The sequence below is a fragment of the Phoca vitulina genome, unplaced genomic scaffold (genome assembly GCF_004348235.1).
Source record: "Phoca vitulina isolate PV1807 unplaced genomic scaffold, GSC_HSeal_1.0 scaffold70, whole genome shotgun sequence".
Classification (NCBI taxonomy): domain Eukaryota; kingdom Metazoa; phylum Chordata; class Mammalia; order Carnivora; family Phocidae; genus Phoca; species Phoca vitulina.
The window spans coordinates 3,127,144-3,148,707 of NW_022589773.1; positions in this window are offsets into that span (position 1 = coordinate 3,127,144).

Below are 21,564 nucleotides of genomic sequence, written 5' to 3' on the forward strand. Positions count from 1 at the left end.
ATTATATGATCTACGCTTCTTAGTCCTCGTAGAATTAGGTCATTATTATCATGCTTAATTAATGATCATTTTTCATAGGTCCTATATCAGTTAGGATTCTAGCAGAAAAGACATGACACATTGAAATGAGACTACTTCAAGAAATATTAAATAAAAGAACAATTTTAAGTTGCATAGGGAAATCACAAGGAAGGGTACAGTCCCCTAGACTAGTGGAATTGGTACTAGACACTTGAGACTCAAAGTGGGAGGGAAGGAGTGGTCACCTACAAGAAGGTATAAGTCATGCAGAGGATACCATTTGATGAGGAGCTGTGACCTCCTGTGAAAGGGCACAGCCATCCAAGCCCAGCTCCCAGGGAGCAGAGATCCAGGAGAACAAAGACCCCAGCCCCACCTCCCTCCTTTACTCCCTCCCTCCTTCCCCAAGTGGAGCTGAAGGGCAAGGAAGCCCATTGGTTCCATCAGGATTATCACCAAGAGGAGGAGAGCAAGGTAGAGTAGACATATATGGGCAAAGAAAACATCTAGCCCAGAACCCAAGGTCTACAACTGACATCCAGTTCCCAAGAGTTCCCCCAAACAACTTTAAAATTAACTCAGTCCACCCTAGGTGATTAGAAAACAGATGTAGCAAATTCTCAGTCCAAACTGGACCATCCTTCTGACCCACCCTGACCTTTTTCTAGCCATGTATCATCAAATGCCAATGGACATCCTTAGTAAGTCACCTGAATGTGTTCATTAACTCCATGTGGGAAACACTTTCACAATGCATGTCTATCAAATCTCATGTTGTATACTCTAAATATCTTACAATTTGTTTAAGTATGCCTCAATAAAGCTGAAAGGAATAATAATTTTTTAAAGATAGAAAAATAATAATAAGGCATCTGAAAAGATAAAGATACTGGTAACAATTTAATAAATGTATTTAAGATGCAGGGTCAAAAGCATGATTAGTAAATGGAGCAGCACCAGTAAAAACTGAAAAAGCTTCTGCTACTTTTTCTTCTCATTGTTCTATATAATCTATATTGTTCTATCTATATCTATAGATACTTATTCTAAAATAATAGAATAAGACTTTACATTCAAAATAAACAACCACTCTGGGCACCAATACCAATACCAATATTTACTTTTTCTGTCAATCAAATCCCACTGAAACAATAAAAGAAGTAGTAATTAAAATAAATCCATAGCAATTCCCATAAGCCAGGGCAATGCCACCAGAAGACCAGACAACGACAAATTTAGAGATAAAGCAGAAGGGAAACAGTAGATGCCAAACTCAATGGACCTGAAGAGCTCATAAACCCAAAGTCAACAGAGAGGGGCCATCCAATAATAGTGAGGATCACTATTCAGAACCTCTGAATAAACCCAAGCCAGCAACAAGGGCCTGGAGAAAGAGCTGTTGAGAAGCTAAAATCTGATCATTGGCTAGAGCTTTCTGAAAATGCACTTCTGATGTGGCAGCGACCCAGGGTGGTTGGTGGGGCCACCAAAGCTGACGTTTATAAGGAACAGGCAGTGCTCTTGGAACCCAGAAGACAAGTTACCAGCACACCTGTCTAGCCATGCACCTGGCTAAAAGAAGGCCATGCACCATGAGGGGTGAGGCTCTGGGACCCGCACTGTGGCCCTTTGGAGGGGCTCATGCCCTCCAGGTCCACAAACCAGCTGATGCCAGAACCTTCCCCAGCCCAAGGAGTCCAGCAGGTGAGCAGAGGGTGAATTCAAACCACAGTAACATTCCACTTTCTAGCTGAGCGTGGTGGTGGAAACAGTTATTGTTACATTATTTATACTTCTTGCATGTGTAAATACTTCATCATTTTTAAAGAACTGCAACTTTCAAAGAATTGTTTACAAGTTTTAAAGAACTCTTGTGATAGAAAAATATTTATCTGAGTATTTCCCTCAGTTTCATTTCAGCTGCCTTTTATAATAATTTCAAATAATATTAAACTTAAGAAATATTGTTTTTAAAAATACATATGGTATAATCCCACTCTTCTGAAACTGTTTCTTTATGTGTGTGTGTGTGCACACCCCTGTAGATGCACAGAAATGTATCTGTTTTGGTGTTTAGAAAATATTAACACAGGTGTGCTGGGGATAGTTGGATTTAGTGTGCTTTGTCACCTTCATTTTGTAGTTTTAAAAAAACGTTAATTTTTTATAATGGGCATGTTTCACTTGTGGAGAACAACAATCATTAGACCAAGGAGCTGAAATCCTGGAGATCTAGACTACTTGCCCTTAAACATAACGCAGAGGGAAGGAATGGGAATGTTCTCCCGTTTTCTGAGGAATGACTGAGGCTGGTCAGGACACCAGATTTCTGCTGGTTCACTGAGAGAGAGATGGTCAGAGAGAGGCTCTGGGCACCAGCAGCCCTGTCAGGGTATCACTGACCCCAGCACCAAGCCCAGCCTCCCACTTCGCTGAGCACAACCACGGAGACAAGCAAATCACGGAGACAAGCAAATCACCAGCAAGACTGAGCAGCGAGCTCCCTCACACTCTCACTCTCTCTTCCCACCCCCACCACCCACACACACACGCACGCACACACACACACACACACTCACGCACTGTTTAAAGGTCGAATGAACCACAGCAGGAGGCATACCCTCTTTACTGTAGCACAGTAGAACTGGGGAAGAGCTACAACCTCTTAATCCCACCACTTCTGGGCCTGCCAATCCTCAGCCGTACCAGTCGCAGCAAAAAAACCCTGAACAACCAGCACCAGAGACTCGGGCCTCCAGAGGAACATGGGGCACCTGATCCACCAGCAAATGTGATTCTTAGAAAATCTGGAGACAGGAACATGATGCGGGATTCTGAGAAAATCAGGGGAGAAGTGGCCTCAAGAAAAGATTAAACTTCCTGCCAAACTAATGGGTTAGGACTCAGGCTTTTTAGAACCAGGGAGATAAGAGTGACCTAGTCTATTCTTCCAAGCTGTTCTCATCCATTCTCTCTCCTGTGTTACTTTTCTTTGCACCTCTGTCCGCTCATTAGAAGGATGGAAGGAAGGATTGCCATATATTTATATTTTTTATATCTTCATCCATATTGCTATAAATATGTATATATTGGTGTATCTCTGATTTGCTGACTCAGTCTCTCATTCAATTCCTTCACGACACATATCCCATTAGCAATTATTTCATTTACCTGCCAATTTATTTACTCTCCCTCCATACCACACTGGAATATAATCTCCAGGAGGGCAAAGAGTATACCAGTTTTGTTTATCTCCACCCCACCTACCCCCACCACCGCCTCCCCCCCTCAAAAAAAAACACCTGTAAGCTTAAAATAGAGCAAATTTGGTAGGTGAGGCTACACCGGAATGGGAGCAAATGCCGATGTCAGGGTCCCAGAGCCTCAGGGAATCACAGCCACCTGCAAGGGAACAAGGCCTTGAATCCACTGAAAATGAGACCCTTGCAAAAAGCCAGGACACCTGACGTGGCTCAATGAAAAAGCGGGCAAGGGGAAATTGACCAGAATCAAAGGGAACCCATTAGGGAACCTACCTGCTTCTACGAGCTTCCGGCAGAAAAATTAACAGTCATCAGTTCCTTGAGATACTGTAAGCACAGACCTGTTCTCACAGGAATCTGAGAAGAAAATCCCATGCTGACTGCGGTGGCTTGGCAATGTGTTGGCTGGCTAGGCCGGACCACAAGTCCCAGAATTCCCTTCCTCAGGTATTTCCGGTTAGGGCGGAAGACAAGAGACTTGTGGGAGGTTTGGAGGAAGGGAGAGAAGCCGTACCTTGTTGTGGCTCGCCCACGTGCCCACCCACTTACCTGCTGGGTTACCTCGCTGCCCGCAGGCCGCTGACCGGCCTACAGCGGCCCCTCCTTCCTCCGGAGCCTCCTTCAGCTTCTCTGACTCCGGGGCCACATGTGTGTTTAGCTTCCTGACAAAGGGCCACCAATATCAAAGGTAACACAAAGGGACAAGGGTCCGCGCGTGTCCTCATGGGAGGTTCTGGTCTGAGTTCGAGCTTGCCCTTCTTTTCCCTGCTCTATGCTCCTGTTGTCTTCCTGACTGGCCTGCAGGACTTCCGGCTCCAGCGTCAGACGCAGAGAGCGATCCTGACCAGCCTGCGTGCACAGTGGCCACTGCATCAGATCGAATCCTCTAAGGACTCCTAGCGGAACCCTGCCTGATCCTGAGAGGAACAGAACCTCAAGGATGGGTTCCCCGAATTGGTTCTGGGCTTTCTTTTTTTAATTATTATTATTTTAATTTTTAATTGAAATACAATGAGCATATAACATATATTCGTTTTAGGTGTATAACGTAATGATTTGGTATGATCTCCACAATAAGTCTACTTAACATCCATCACCACACAATTACAATTTTTCTTTCCTTGTGATGAAAACTTTTAAGTTCTCCCTTAGCAACTTTCAAATATACCCTGTAGCAGTGTTAACTGTGGTCACCATGCTGTACATTATATCCCTGGACTTATTCATCTTATAACTGGAAGTTTGTACCTTTCACCCACCCAAACCCCCCACAACCGCCAATCTGTTCCCTGTGTCTAAGTGATATCATACAGTATTTGCCTTTCTCATCTGATTTATTTCACTTAGCATAAGGTCCATCCATGTTGTTGCAAATGGTAGGATTGCCTTCCTTTTATGACTGAATACTATTCCACTGTGTGTATATATACTGCATCTTTATCCATACATAGTTTAATGGACACTTACGTTGTTTACATATCTTGGCTATGTAAACAATGCTGCAGTAAACATGGGGGTGCAGATATCTTTTTGAGATAGTGACTTAGTTTCTTTCAGATAAATACCCAAAAGTGGAATTGCTGGATCATATAGTAGTTCTATTTTTTAATTTGGGGGGAAACCTCCATACCGTTTTCTGTAGTGGCTGCACCAATTTATATCCCCACCAACAGCACACAAGGATTGACTTTTCTCCATATCTTTGCTGACACTTGTTATTTCTCATCTTTTTGATAATAGCAATTCTAAAAGGTACGAGGTGCTATCTCATTGTGGTTTTGATTTGTATTTCCCTGATGGTTAGTGATGTTGTGCCTCTTTCCATGTACCTGTTGGCTATTTGTATGTCTTTGGAAAAAATGTGTATTCAACATTGCTTCCCATTTTTAAATTTGATTGTTTCTTTTCTATAAGCTGTTTGTCTTCTTTATATATTTTTGATATTAACCTATAATCAGGTATGATTTGCAGATATTTTTTCCCATTCCTTAGGTTGCCTTTTCAATGTTTTGATAGTTACCTTTGCTGTGCAGAAGTTTTGGGTATAGTTTGTTAGTTTTGGTTTTTTTTTTTTAATGTAGTCCCTTGTTTGTTTTTGCCCTTGTTGCCTTTGCTTTTAATGTCAAATCCTAAAAATCATTGACAAAACTGATGTCAAAGGTTCTAGAGTTTCTTCTGATCTTTAGTTCTCTGGTCTAATTAGATTTAAAGGCATTAGTAAGTCTGCTTCTGGTGGTAAAGAGAGGACTGGTTTTTTAGTTGAGCAATAAACCGAAACAAAGCACTGTTGACATCACATTCTCTTAGCTAGCCCTGCTCTGTGTCAGCTGTTCTGTTTCTTGAAATGTTTGCTCCAGGCCTAAGATTAGAAATTAGAAATTACATTATTCTTCCAAGTTGTACCTGAAGACTAGAGGTTATACATTTTAAGACATACGATTTTCATGTTTTTATTTGATTTCTTAAAGCTTACTTTACCTTTTATCTTTACAAATGTATACATAATACATACATTTTTTTTCCTTTCTTCATTGATCCATGCTCTTGATTAACCGTTATTCCATGTCATTTGGTATCTATTCACCCAAAGCCTTCCTATGGAAAATCCCTCTATCCACAGCCACATCGGCCTAATTTTAGAGCATTTGGCCACTTCACCACCTAGTCTTTGCAGATTGGATTAGAAATAAACACTTAACCCAAGGGCACCCAATCCATAAACTTGCCAGCAAATATGACATGGCCTATCCTAAGAGGAACCAGACTGAGCAGACTTTCTCTCTCTCTAATTCAAATTGGGAAAATCAGAGATAATGATAGTCACATGAAAATTAAAGTAATTGAGGAAGTGTAAACTGTGTGTAGGTAGACCAACCCTGCCCACAAATGCTGTGGAATAAAGCAGGACATGCAGAAGGCTACAAGGATCTTGAGAGGGAACAGGTTGCTCATGAAATGGAGTAACTGATTCCTGGGTGTTGTTCAGTCTTTGCCATTTTCCCAGTTTCAATTCTAGATCCAGTCCTTGTGTGCCATTTTCCTGAGTCATTTTCCTCAAATAACAGCCATCAAAGGCTTATCAGCACATAACAGATCAATATTTTTACTATTAATTAATAAACTTAAAAGAGAAGCAACAGAAAAACTGTCCCCAAAATGACAATGTTAAGATCACTGACCTGTAAATAGCTCTTACAAACCAAAAACCAAAATAGACCCCAACAGAAATATAAGCAAAAGAGAATAGACACTTCAGAAACAAAGAAATATAAATTGCTAATGAACATAAGAAAAAAGTAATCAAAATCAGTTGTAAAGGAGAAAACCAGTGATTTAAGTAACATAGGATTTTTTTTAAGGGGACGGAGGGGCAGAGGGAGATGGAGAGAGAAAGACTCTCAAGCAGGCTCCTCACCCAGCACAGAGCCCACCTGGGGCTCAGTCTCACAACTCTGAGATCATGACATGAGCCAAAATCAAGAGTTCAATGCTTAACCGAGTGAACCACCCAGGTGCCCCAAGTAATGTGAGTTTTAACATATCAAATAGCAGCATTTAAAAATGAATAACAGAGATGAGGAAATTCCAGGGTTGGGCAATCAGTGCAAAGTATACACATCTGTGGAGGAGCCTGCCAGCCTAGGGAGTGGGGAAGCAAGGGAGGTGGTCACTGAGGACAGGCCCCTCAGGAGAGGATTACACTGTAGAGAGACCAGGCTGAGGTTTGCTAGGCTAGTCTAATCTCCTAATTTCTCCTGGTCTCCCGGGGCAGAGCCCTTGGGACACCATTTCCCCAGTGTTTGGAGTGGTCCCTGACAGTCCCCATTCATCTGCACATTCATCTGCACCTTCTCACCTCCTCTCTGTCCTGGGACATGCAATCTTTTGAAAGTTTAAAGCCAAGTTGCTGAGAGTTAAGAGTCTTTCTGGTTTTTTGTTTGTTTTGTTTGTTCATTTGTTTTGTATTTTAGATTTCACATATAAGTGAAATCATATGGTATTTATCTTTATCTGACTTATTTCGCTTAGCATAATACTCTGAGGTCCATCCATGTTGTCGCAGATGGCAAGATCTCATCCTTTTTACGGCCTAGTAATATTCTATTTCGTATATATTTCATACACACACACCTTCATCCATTTGGTTGCCAGAGGTAAGTTGGGTGGGGGGATGGGTGAAATGGATGAAGGTGATTAAGGGGTACAAATTTCCAGTTATAAATAAGTCACACAGATGAAAAGTGCAGCATAGGGAGTATAGTCAATAATATTGTAATAACATTGGTGACAGTGACTGTACTTACCGTGGTGAGCACTGAGTAATGTACAGAATTCTTGAATCAGTATGTTAAAAGTTGAATCAATTGGTTGTACATCTGAAACTAATATAACATTGTGTATTAACTATAGCTATAAATAAATAAAGCTGCTATAAACCTCCTGTGAACAAATGAATGTAGGACATCATTAAATTATGGACCTCACCATTCAGTTATCAACTTACCTTATCCTTTCTGGTCTGATTCTCTTCTACCTTTCTTTTCACATTGCTTTTGTTACAGAGTTAAGCAAGTGGCTGGAAGAGTCTTGGTCAGAAAATCCACCAAATGCCCCAAGTGTTGCTGATGCTCAGAATGACAAGCTTTGTAAATGTTCTTGTAAAACAAAGGTTTCTTCCATTTTGGAGGTAGAAACATCAGATACATCCAGCATTGGCAGTTCAGAATTTATAGTTTCACCAGAGAGAAGAAAAAAAAAAAAGAAGAAGAAATCACCAGCAAAGACATTGCCTCTGGGAAAGATTTGGTAAATATTTAAGATTCTAATCTCAGCATAAGTTGACATCCTCTCCCCTAACCCCACCCTGTGGGGCCTTGTCAGCTAATTCATCGCCCTCCCAACCATGAAAAGAACATTCTTTTTCACAGAAGAGCTCCCAAGAACTTCCAATGCAGGGAGAAAAACATCTCAACAATAGTAGTTCCAGGGGAAATTTACAGAAGGAAAATGCTCAAATGTAGATGGGTGATGGAGCTGCTCTTCAGCAAATCTGTAACTTTGGGAGAATACTGGGACAAGGGAAATTTGAAGTGGTCCCTGAGGCTGCAGACAAGGAAATGGAAACTGAGTGGGCAAAGGGAGGCTGGAAGCTCCCCCATGAAGTTACTTAGATGGGGGTGAGCATCACAAAAGTTTTAAAACCCGAACATATTGTACATCTGAAATAAGGGTTTGAGACTCCTAAGTAAGTCATCCAGGTAGTTGAGCTTTGTGAGGAGAGAGAATTCAAATTCTGAGAATGTGTCAAGGTAGATCATCCAAAGCCTTGCTCACACCAGCTAGAGCATACCTTCACAACAGGGTACACTGAGATCTGAAACAGGAGGGCACAATGGTTTAAAGCAGCTTTATGATGCTAACAACTTCAACATAAAGGTAATTTACACTTAGATGTGAGGAAGCCATGCTGTGCCGCACTGTGGGATTCCTGCAGCTAGCAATGCGCATGGCCATAGCCAGCAGCGTGACATCGGGTCATAGGTGCATGAGGACACATTCTTATGTGGAGCTTACCCTTTATGGCAAGCTCAGAAGAGAAATTTTTGAATTAAAAAAAGAGAACTACATTTTGAAGATCCACTTTGGGGTTCTATAAGTGACAGTACTAAAAGCATTTCCAAACAACTTAAAAAAGTGGATCTTGCTCCCAGAAGCACATCTGAGGAATGGCTAGATAACCAGTGGTTAGCAGGCAATATGCTTTCTTTGGCAAGATCCACCAAGGTACTAGAGATTATCTAAGAATGGAAAATCAACCTGGGGACTGATGAGGAAAACAGCAGACCAGTCATTCCATTTAAGAACCGTTGAAAGTTACCAACCCAGGAGAAGTGTCACTGGTTCAAAGACTGCCATCGAAGTAGAGGCAACCCGGCCTTCTACTTGAGAAAATGGTCTCCTATGACTAGTAAGAAGGCAAAGTGGACAGTTTTGACACATTCTCTCCAGGCTCCATGTCTAGCAATCTCTTCTAGTTGGGTTTGAGGAAGAAATAGAGAAACCCTCTGTAACTTCAAGCCAAGGAAGACCAACCCAAGGCACTACTAAATGTGATGCCCGTGTAGAACTGAAAAGAAGGTTTACTGTTTCCTCCCATACTGATAGGCTACTCTTTCTAGGGCTAATGGGAGGCTGGGAGAGAGAAAGGACAGACTATGCCAAGCCTATTAGTGCTGCTGACCCCTACGTCTGCCTGCATCCGTGTAAAACTGAAGCCAGTTATCTCCAAAGCTACCTGCCCTGCACAGGGGGACTGAAGGACAGCCACCTCTTGGCTTGATGGCAGACCGCAGTTGGAATCCAGTTAAGCCAGATGCAAGGGTTATCTAGATAGACACCTTCAAAGCAGCAAGACTAGTTGGGGAGGCTTCAGGGGATACTTGCTCGGTTTTACTTATATTTAATTTTAGTCACATTTATAGGTGAATAAGAGAGGCCAGATATGATCATGGAGGGAACAGATTAGGTGCACTTCACCCTGGAAGACTTGGTCAGCACATTACTGATAAGCTTGCCACAGTCGTTACAGGCACGTGCTCCGGCCACTGACACGTGCTCGCATGGTTTGGGGTGCTAGAGATTGCTCAAGACGACACAGTTTAATTTTAGAAGAACAGGAGATCTTATAACTACTTGCTATTAACCTACTGCTAAATTCCATATTTTATTGATTAAATTGATCAGAAATACATGCTAACTGTGCCCCCCCCCCCAAAAAAATAAAAGGATTTCTGCAAGGGTGTGGTGAGATTCACCACTGGTCATAATGTAATTCAGAACACATTTTCTGAAAAGTAGTGGAACATGCAGCAAAAACCTTAAAAGCATGCATATTCTTTGCACAAGTGTCCTCAACCTCAAGTCGTCTTACTGTAAAGGGAAGGCAACGATGCCCCCTCCTCAGACTGCTTGACAGCTGAAATTCTGTGTTCAGATCAACCGAAAGGAATAGTTGCTCAATAAATGCCACTTCATTTTTCCCTTCCCTCTGGTAAAACCCCATCTTGTTCATCACCCATGTCCCTTCGCTAGGTCCTGCATATGCACAGCAACTCAATGGAGACCATGATTCCCTGTTAACGTTACTATGGAGACCTGGTGCCATGTGACATACACTTTGAGATGTCTTTTAAACAGGGAAGATGACCAGTGTGAGTCCAAGGGCAAGAAGTCAGGTGCAGCCAGCTCATGAGACATTAAATTCATGATGTCCTCACTTTGTTAGCTTTGTGTTCTGTACAAATAAGCCAAGGAGATAGAAAATGCACCAAGACCATTTGTTGTATACCCAGGACTGCCACATGTCTGACCTTATTTAATCTACCCAGCAACAACCTGAAATAAAGCATTAACTCCCTTGCATAGTTGAGGAATCTGTAGCTCAGAGTAAATAAGTGGCTCCCACAAACATAATTTGAACCTAGGTCCTCTGACTCTTGAGACCCATCCAGGATCTTTCTTCCACCATGCCACCTCAGTGATGCTCCTGATTCCATCTCTGACTCAGCTGACGCTACAAGCTGTGGTGTGGTGTTGCAGAGAGGGCAGTGGCCTGTCTACATTCATCTTTCATCAGATACTAATTGAGCATCTTCTGTGTGTGGGCACCATGGTAGTTTCTGGGAATACAGAGCTCAATGAGTCAAAACCCCTGTTCAGCACATGGACTTATGTTTCAATTGGGGAGTCAGCTTGTGGGGAACTGGAAATGTGATGAGGGAAGCACTTGGGATGGAGTAGCCACAAGATCCAAGCGGACTGCATTTGAAATGAGATCTGGAAGAACTGACCCTGTAAAGATCTGAGGGTGGAGAGGTCCAGGCAGAAGAGCACAAACTGCACATACACTGGGGCGGGTGGGGGATGAACAAGGAGAAGATCAAGAGAATGCTAGTGTGGCTGGAGCAGAAGGAAGAAGGAGAGTGGCATGAGAGAGGGCAGGAGGTGATCAAGGTCTGAGGAGCCACCACCTCGTGGGCGGTGGTTGGATCATGCTCTAAAGTATGGTGGGAAGCCAATACAGGGTTTTTAGTGAGAGAGTTACACCATCTGATTCATATTCTTAAACGACTACTCTGGCTTATGTGTGGAGAATGGAATGAGAGCCGTAAGACCAGTTAGAGGGCCATTATAGTACTTCCTGAGGGAGGTGATGGGGGTGAAGGCAGAAGCAGTAAAGATGCAGGAAAGTGTGGGACGGGCACCTGGGTGGCTCAGTCAGTTAAGCGTCTGCCTTCAGCTCAGGTCATGATCCCAGGGTCCTGCGTCGGGCTCCCTGCTCAGCGGAGTGTCTACTCCTCCCTCTCCCTCTGCCTGCTGCTCCCCCTGGTTATGCTCTCTCTCTCTCTCTCTCAAATAAATAAAATGTTTAAAAAAAAAAAGATGCAGGAAGGTGGACCATTTTGACACCTATGCTAGAGATAGCATTGGGTCAATTTGCTAATAAATTGAATCTGTGACTATTAGTGAGGTAGGTAGGGGAAAGAAAGAACTTGAACAAGGTGGGTGGTGAGGCCATTAACTGAGGTAGGGAGGCCTAGGGGAGAGGCAGATTGGAATTTGGAAATCAAGAATTCTATTTTGGCCATTTGAGATGCCACTTAGAAATCCAAATGAAAATGAGAAGTAGGCAGGTAAGCTAGCCTTTTACCCTGTGGACTGGTCACTGTTGGACTGGATCAACTAGGAAGTAAGTATAGAGAAGAGAGGGAGTCTGGGCCCTTGTTTAGAAAGTTGGAGCAATGCTTCCTGCCTGGTCTGCCTTAAACATGGTCTTCACTAGGGCGGAATGAGGTGAGGGCAGATCTCTGTTGCAATGCCTGGGATCATCACTGAGTTGTAAACACCACCTTCTTAGAGGTAAGACGGCTGATGAGGATTTTCCAATGTGGAAAAGCCCTCCAATACTAAAGAAATTGGAAGAGGTGCTTTAGTGACCTCACCCCTCCCTCCAAGACTAGCTGGTTTCTCTGAGCCTTAGCTCCATTTCAGTGACCCTGGAACAACTAAAAATGAGCCCATCTTCTTCCCCATCCTGCCCTTGTTTCAGTGACTCCCACCATCATTGTGCTGAAATATGTAGCACAACAGGGCCCGCCATGATGCTGAGATGCTCCCGGAGCCATTGGGCGGTTGGCCTGAGAAGTTTGAGTGAAGCCAGTGCTCCCTTTTCTCAAACTTTATAGGCATATGGAAGGATTCATTTTGTAATTGCCAGATGTTCTTCTGTTATCTATGAGGAAGACAAATTCTTTTTGTTTTCTTTGTTTGCATGTTACACACACACACACACGCGCGCACACACACACCCTTCCTCCCATCTAGCTGCAAAGCAGAGAACATCTTTTCTTTGATTTTCATCCCCTCTCCCAGGAATGCAGACCAAGCATGGCAAATTTCCAGTCAAAGGAGTAATTCCTCCCAAAGCTGTGATGCAAATGAGGATGGGGTGGTGGTAATGACATACACCTGCACAGAGTGCTGCACGCTCTTCGCTGTTGGCTCATGGGGCAAGCACCTCTGCAACTTGTCCAGCTTTCCAGCGGCCTCAGGCCACATTTCCCACCCTTCCAGCGAAGAGGATGAAAGCATTATCTCCTCCCCAGGGGTGCTGTGGGAAGTGCATGGGAGAATCCACTGTGTGTGGGCGTGTGGTCGGAGTTGCTCTAAGATGGGAAAAAAATGGAAGTATAAAATAAATGCGTTAGCAAAGTCTTCTTTGATCTTGGTGATTAAATAAATCCATATTATTCACTCAATATAAGCTTCTCCTACTAATTCCCTCAAAAAAACTATATTCAAATATATTGTGTCTATATACATCTATTTAACAGACACGCTCCTACACTTGCTTCTTATACACAATTATACACAGGAGGCTGTAGGTTACATGAATATTAAATATCTAGAAATCTTTTCTTAAGTCCTACCCTGTGTCAGGGTCTAGGCTAAGTACTACTGATTCAAAAATGAATAATGCACAAAATATCTTTTCTTGTGGAGTTCACTGTCTAATAGTAGATACAGACTTTTAAACAATCTCATTCTGCTTATCAAGTAAAACATTAGGAAAATTTTCAGGTTTAGAGAATGTTTGGAGGAGCAATTCTATCTGGCAGAAAAATAGGTAGGCTGAATAAAGGCCCCCAAATATGTCTACACCCTAACCCCTGATGCCTGTGGATATGTTACCTTCCATGGCAAAAGGGACCTTGCTGATGGGATTAAGGATCTCGCCTGTAGGGAGATTATCCTGGATTATCCAAGTGAGCCCAATGTCATCACAAGGGTCCTTAAAAGAGGGTGGCAAAAGGATCAGAATCAGAGAAAGATGTGAGGACAGAAGCAGAAGGTAGAGGGATGTGTTAGGACAGGGAGGTGGGGGCCACAAACTGGGAATGTGGTGGCCTCTAGAAGCTGGAAAAGCCAGGGAATGGACATGTCCCCTGACGCCTCCCCAAGGAACACAGCCCTGCTAGCATCTGGAGTTTAGACTTCAAATCTCTAGAACTAAGAGAGAATAAATTTGTTTTGTCTTAAGCCCCTGAATTTGTGGTAACTGGTCACAGCACAATAGGGAACTAGTGTAGAAGGATAGGAGGGGTTGCCCGCAGGAGAGCAGACTTAGGTTTGAAAACTAAGTAGGATGTTTCTGGAAACCAACACAGGGGTGACACATTGGGGCAGCCAGGCAGAGGACCACCTCAGCAATGGGTGGCACTGTAAAAGCACACGTGCTAGCAAGGCTTTGCTTTCATTTAAATTTTGTTCTGATGGTAAGGCAGTGGAGCGAAGGATGAGGTGACTGAGCACACCGTGGAAGGCCTTCAATGGGGCCTATCAGTTACCTATGTCCACAGTCAGGCCATGTAACAAACCACCCCAACACTGTGCTTCCAAACACGATCCATCTATCATTTCTCACCAATTAGGTCATCTGGGTGGTTCTACCTACCTGAGCAGACAAGGCTGTTTTAGCTGGACTTGCTCAGATGTGTGCAGTCAGACAGGTTGGCTGTGGGCTGGTTGGTCCAGAGTGGCCTCAGCTGGGAGGTCTTGGCTCTCCTCCACGTGTCTCTCACATCCTTCTGGGGGCTAGCCTGGGTATGTTCTCTTAGGAGTAGCCAAGGTCAAAAGAGAAGCAGAAGCTCACAACACCTTTTTCAATCTTCTGTTGCTTGAAGATTGCCACTGTCCCATTGGTGAACACAAGTCACGTGGTGTATTAGTTTGCTAGGGCTGCCAGGACAAAGTACCACAGACTGGGTGGCTTAAACAGCAAAAATATATGTCCTCACTATTCGGGAGACTATAAGTCTAAGATCAAGGTGTTGGCACAATTGATTTTTCTGAGGCCTCTCTCCTTGGCTTGTGGATGGCTGTCTTCTCCCTGTGTCTTCACATGGTCTTCCTTTTACGCGTGTCGAGGTCCTAATTTCTTCTTCTAAGGACACCTATCTTACTGGATTAGGGCCCACCCTAACGACCTCATTTTAACTTAACTCTTTAAAAGGCTGTATCTCTAAATACAATCACATTCTGAGGTACTAGGGGTTAAGACTTCAACATATGAATGGGGGTGGGGAGGAAGGTAGTCACAGTTCAGCCCATGACACATGGCCAAATCCAGAGCCATTGTGAGAGGGGAGTATCAAGTATCAAGGTCATGGACCCTGGGAAGCATGAAAATGTGGGACCATTAATGCCATCGATGTACCACATGAACTGAGAATTTTGCTTTAGATCCATTAAGTGATTAGAAGTCCACAGATTTTTAACTGGGAAGTATAATGATTTAAAAAAAAATGTGTTTAAAGAGATTATAGTTCCAAATATATTTTTTGGTATACAGAACACTATTTGCAGAATATGAATAAGGGTGGATTCTAAATGTCATGGCTCTGATCCAACATACTGATTTCAGGTTTCTATTGCAAAATAGCCCCAAACTTATGGCTTAAACAACCACTTTCTTAGATTGCACAGTTTTATGGGTTTGGAACTTGGGCTGGACCAAGCTAGTCCCCTTGGAGCACCCAAATAGAGTGTTCCAAGAGAAAGTACAGTCTTGTAAGGACTGTGCCCAGAAAGAGGGACAGAGTTACTTCCACTACACTCTACTGGGCCAAAAAGTCACAGACCAAATCAGTCTACTCATTTTGAAAATCCTGTTGCTTCCTCAGGAAAACAGAGTCTGAGTGGCTGGGTTTACGTTATCCTTTTTGCACATGTTTGAGGAGGGCTTTGCAAGAACATGAACAACACTTCACACCTGTGTGGGACAGTACTGGATCTGGAAGGGGGGTTGGTAGCCTGTTCTCAGTCCTACTGTTGATTCACTCTGGAGGACTGAGCCTAGGCATTGCATCCAGACCCAGCGTCTCGGAGCGTGGGCTCTGTGCTCTTGGCCGCTGCCAGCAGCAGTGGGCCACCAGTCTGTCTCTGGGGTGGAAAGAACGATGGGACCGACCTTCTGGCCCTTCCTTACTGGTGCTGTTATTCTACCAGCCCCCTCCAACAAAGGAGTGAGGGGCACAGGAGAGCATTGTGCCAGCCCCTCTACCCATGAGAGCCTGGGGGGTAGGACCTCGCTCCTGAAAAGATTCTTCTCTCTCCTCTCTCCTCTCAAAAGTGCTCACTTCCTCAGAACATCCTCACCTGACTTCCCCTGCTCAAAGGAGAAAGGCAGTTAATCTTCCTAGTATACACACCAGAACTTAGGTCTTGGGTTGGTTTCCCCCAAAACGGACTGTGAGACGAGGATCCAAGTGCAAGAAGTAAACGTGGGAGGTGATTGCAGGAAGCACCAGGAGTGCAGTGGGGAAGGGAAGGAAGCCCAAAGAGAGCATGTTAATGAGCGGATCGCTATTGTGGGCAATCAAGGCTCACTCTTGCTGGGGACTTCTGGGGCTGGGGCTGCTGTAGAGCTCACCTCAGGGTGGGCCCATGCACAAGGTGGGAGTCAGGATAATATTCAGCTTCCAGCCCCATCCATTATGCTGAGGACTGCTCTCAGGACAACTCCCCTGTTATCAAGCCTGCCCCCTGCATGGGCCTCGAAGCCAGAATAGGCTCAGGCAGAGCGCAGGTGCTTGCGGGAGGAAGCTGCCAGAACCCAGGGCAGGAACAGTTAAGTGTCAAGGGGATAGAGGCAGGACACCAATAGGATCTACCAGAAACTCATACCCAGGGACCCACATTTGACCTCACATCTTGGCTGTTTTTACCAATTACATCGCTGAAATATTTTTTTACCAAATAAGAAAAAAAGCAAAATTTGAATGGCATGTACGTCTAAGCAAAATAAAATACACTGAAATGAGTTGGAACATTACAGAAATGTATGCAATCAAAAATAAAGGTCACTCTCATCTCTTTGCTCATGTGCCCCATTCCACAGAGGCTTCCACTCTCTTAAGTGTTTCTCTTTTCAATGGTTGGTTACAATCATCCCTCTAAATCATATACTTAGACAGAAGGTCCTCATTATCCAAGTACAATTGGCACCAGAATGAAAGGCACTTAAAGTGAATCCACTTAAAACAGAGATCAAAATTTCACAGTAAATGGTGATTAGGAGATTATCTTGAAAACTGAAACTAAAATTATAAAAATAAATGTGTTTTTATTTAATAAAACTCACGTTATAATGGCAGCTGGGCACTAGTTCTTAGAAAGAGCAAAGAAGAAATCAAGCATTTAAAGGGTTTGGGGAGTCATTTTTCAGGCAAAATTGTACAGTAGCAGGAGACGACAGCCTTTGTCCCTATTTGACTTTCACGGTTCAATCATAGGACGGTTGCTTTTGCCAAGAGCATTCGAAGATTTCATAAATGTTCCCAAGGACTTCTCTTTATTCCAAGATATTAAAATTCATTTCCAAGCGACAGTACTATTGGCATTCTGGTCAGCTTTTCTCTTCCCAGTTGTTAACCCCCCTCTTCCTGCCAGGCCCTCATTTGCCCTTGGCTTTGAGTGTGATTCATGCAGCTGTGCTTCTTACTTTAGAGTTTACATGAACCCCTACATCTTCTTTAAGATTTTGATTGAATTAATGTAGTAAGTGGAGAACCACAAAAGTCAAGAAGGGAGGGTGTTGGGGAGGGTGGCTCAGTCGGTTAAGTGTCTGCCTTCGGCTCAGGCCATGAACCCAGTGCTCGCCCTTTTTCTTGTCAAATAAATAAATAAAATCTTAAAAAAAAAGAAGGGAGGGTGTTGGTGAGAACTAATGTATCAACATTCATATAATTTTTAAGTATATGCATACTTTGACAACTTTTGATTCTCTGTACAACCTCATAACTACAGAGACCGGCATAATGAACACTCAGATAACAGGGGCCACTGTACCTCCATGTCTTATCAGCTTTAGACAGATCTATTGTCATTCCCACCATGAAAGATGGGACATTGTTGCCCTTGAATTGCCTACTGTGGCCCTACCCTACACCTCTTGATTTTTGCTATATAATCTTCAAGTTCTTCTAGGTTTGCCTTTATGTGTTTTTTTAAGATTTTATTTATTTATTTGACACAGAGAGAGAGCATAAGCAGGGGGAGTGGCAGAGGTAGAGGGGAAGGCAGACTCTCCACTGAGTAAGGAGCCCGATGCAGGGATCTATCCCAGGACCCTGAGATCATGACCTGAGCCGAGGGCAGACGCTTAACCAACTGAGCCACCCAGGCACCCTGGTTGGCCTTTATGTTTTTACATACACTTCAACTTGTATCTTCTGGCCCAGAGATCTTGAACTGCATCCATTGACTCTGCCCTGAGAACCACTGCCTTAAGCCCCCAGCAGAGCTTGCCCAGTGGACCAAGAGCACAGAGACAAGTGCAGGAAGTCAGGCCTCTGGGCTGCTGAGAAAAGGTAGCACTGCCCCGGGGTGGGCCCTGCTGCGCCTGGGGAATGGCAGCGCTGAACCCCAGGACAGTTGAAATTGAACTTGATTCAATCTGGATCTCTCAACCTGGTCTATTCTCAGTTTCAAGGGGAAACTGAGATAGCCGACTACACCAAAAAGACATATGCATGTGCAGCAGAGAAAAACATCTTTGAGGTAACGATCCGTTAAAAAAAAAAAAAAAAAAGCAGCAGCTAATGTTGATGAGAATTTTCAAACCAATGTACCTAGCCTGTAAAGGGAATTAAGCCTAAAATCTAAAAAAATAGTAATTTCCAGGGCAGCAGTCTGCAAACCTAAGGAAATCATCCCAAACACCTGAGGAGTCCAATTTCTAGGCCCCACCTCTGATCTCTGGGAGTGGGGCTGGGGAGTCGGGCTTTTCATCAGGAACCCCAGGTTTCTGATCCTTCTGGGGACCCTGCAGCCCAAGGCCTCCGAAGGGCATTTAGGAACAGCTTCTGCAGAGGTGGTCAGTTATCCTGGCTAAGCCACGGCACAGGGAAGTCAGAAGTGGGAGGAAAAAAGAGGCCACCGATGTTTAGTGGAGGCCTCTCCCACGCCTGGTGCAGGACCAGGCCCCCTACATGCGCTATCCCCTTTAGTCCTGACAACACCACTATGAAGTCTTTGTGTTCCCATTTTACAGATAATAAATCTGGAGCTTAAAGAGGTCAAGCAAGTCATCCGGGTCATTTAGCTTATAAATGGTAAAACCAAGATTTGAACCCATGCCACTTGATTCAGCAAGACCATTTCTGAGGACAGAAGTGAAGAAGAGAGTATTATGGGCTGAATTGTGTCCCCTCAAAATTTATATATTGAAGTCCTAACCCACAGTGCCTCAGAACAAATTTGGAGATGGACGTTTTTAAAGGGAATTCAGGTTAAATGAGGTCACAAGGGTGCAGCCTAATCCAATAGGACTGATGTCCTTATAAGAGGGATGCTCGGGTACAGAGGAGAGAGCAAGTGAGGACTCCGTGAGAAGGCAGCCATCAACACACCAAGGAGAGTACGCTCAGGAGAAACCAAACCAGCCGACACCTTGATCTTGGACTTCCATCTTCCAGAACTATAAGAAATAAATGTTGGTTGTTTAAGCCACCCAGCCTGTGATCTTTTGTTATGGCAGCCTTGGGAAAGGAATACAGAGGGCAAATGGAAGAGGAACAGAGGAAGAAGAAAAGGGAAAGGGAAAAGCAGAGAAAGGGAAGCAGAGGAAGTGAGGAGAAAGGACTCATTGTTGGTGTCACTTGGGTTGGGGGAGAAGCTTGCGTCACGAATCTGCAGAAGAGCAATGAACGAAACTTTAAAGAACACTCTCTCTAGAATGTGCTGTGCACAGCAGCTCTACTCACACATTCTTGTCCCTCCGAAGGACCTGCTGATCCTAACAAGGATGGCCTCTGCTTTACTGTCTCCTGCGCCCTTGACATGACACAATGCCCTCAAAAGGAGGCGTCAAAAGGAAATCATACCAAATGCCTACTAACCAAGCAGATTCTGTTTTTCAGATGGGTTTCCGAATTCATGGAGGAACGGTTCAGATCTGCATGTTTTCCCCACCCTCACTGCTTCTAGTTCTGACTTCAAAGCCCCCAGGAGATTTAAAGAAGCAAACTGAAGACAAGCTCCTCTGTCTCCATCAGAAGCAGATTCCACGAAGAAGCAGCCCTCTCCACAGAGCGTGTGATTGCCCCATGTCCACAGTGAACAACATGGCAGCCAGAAAGGGGTCCGCGTTGGGGACCCGAGGCACCTGCCAAGGTGTGTTCACAGCAGACGCTTGGCACTTGCTTTAATGTCATCCAATCATTAGAGGAAGCAGAGCTTGAAAGAGATTCTGTCCGAGGATGTGAAGGGGTGAGCACCTCACACTAGCAGCTGAGAAAGCAATGTCTTCAAAGGTGGGATAAATTCGTGACCACAGAGAAATGTTGTTAGTTCTCAGAAAGGAGGAATTTTTTAAACTTTGCATTAGAGATTCTGAAATAATAAACGGGACATATTTGGGGGTGTGGGCAGGGTGCTTATAAACAACAGACATTTATTTCTAGTGGTTCGAAGTCTGGAAGTCCAAGATTGGGGCACCAGTACAGTCAGGTTTTGGGGAGACCCATCTTTCCAGTTGTAGATGGCCACCTTCTCACTGTGTCCTCATATGGTGGGAAGGGTGAGGCAGTTCTCTGGGGTCCCTTTTATAATAAGGACACGAATCCCAATTGTGAGGGCTTCACCCTCATGACCCATCACCTCCCAAAGGCCCACCTCCTAAGACCATTACATTGTGGGGTTAGGATTTCAACACATGAATTTTGGGGGGTGACACCAACATTCAGACCATTGCATAACATGACCAGAGAAGGTTCCCCTGAGGTGGTTGAGCTGAGATCTTCTGTGAAGCAGGACTTTGGCGGTTGCAGGTCTTAGAAACCCAACTCTGAGTAAGAAGCACTCGCACACACCAAAAGGATTCCGTGGCTTGCCTAATGAGGAAGTCTAGGAGTGACTGACTTCAGGCCTGACTGAATTTGGGACAGGGTCATCTATTGCCTTATTAGTTTGTGTTTGGCTCTCACTATGTTTTTCCCTCTGAGAGCTAAGAAGGCAGCCATGCCTTTCTTGCTCCCTGACTTCGGAGAAGCGTTGTGTCACAGAGAAAACAGCAGGAATTGCCCATACACCATCTGCTGTTTGTTTCCCTGAATCATGGCATCCTTGAGAGGATGTGTGAGTTTGGGAGCCTCCAAAACACCCTGAGGCAAGGATGTCGGTGCACACGGTTATTTGGGAGGCGATGTCAGGGGGCACCGTGGGAGTGCCAGGAAGTGAAGAAGGGGAGGGAATTGGCAGGTTATCAATGCGGGCAACCGGGGCTCATGCCTACAGCGGAGCTTTGGGAAACGGTGTGGACCGCACCTCTGAGATATCCCAATCAAGAAGTGAAGCATCTGGAGCATTTATCCACCACATCCCTTCCATCATTGGTTGAGGGCTGCTCCCGGTGGGGCATTAACAAGTCTAGGCCCTGAGAGCAGGCCCAGGGGCTGAGAGAGTAGCCCTGAGAGCAGGCCCAGGGGCTGCGGTGGCCAGAGGAAGGCAGAGTCTGCATGCACTTGCAGTTGGAAGTGGGCTTCTGGAGCATGTGAGAATGATGAGGGTCATGGGGGCTTGGGTGGAATACCAGTCTCCGCCACAGGGGTAATGCTAAGGGAAGACAAAGAGGTGAGTGCCTTTGAGGACCACAAGGGAGAGGAAGAGAGCTCCTGAGAACAAATGGGTCATGGAGAACTTGCAGGTTGCACATGGAGGG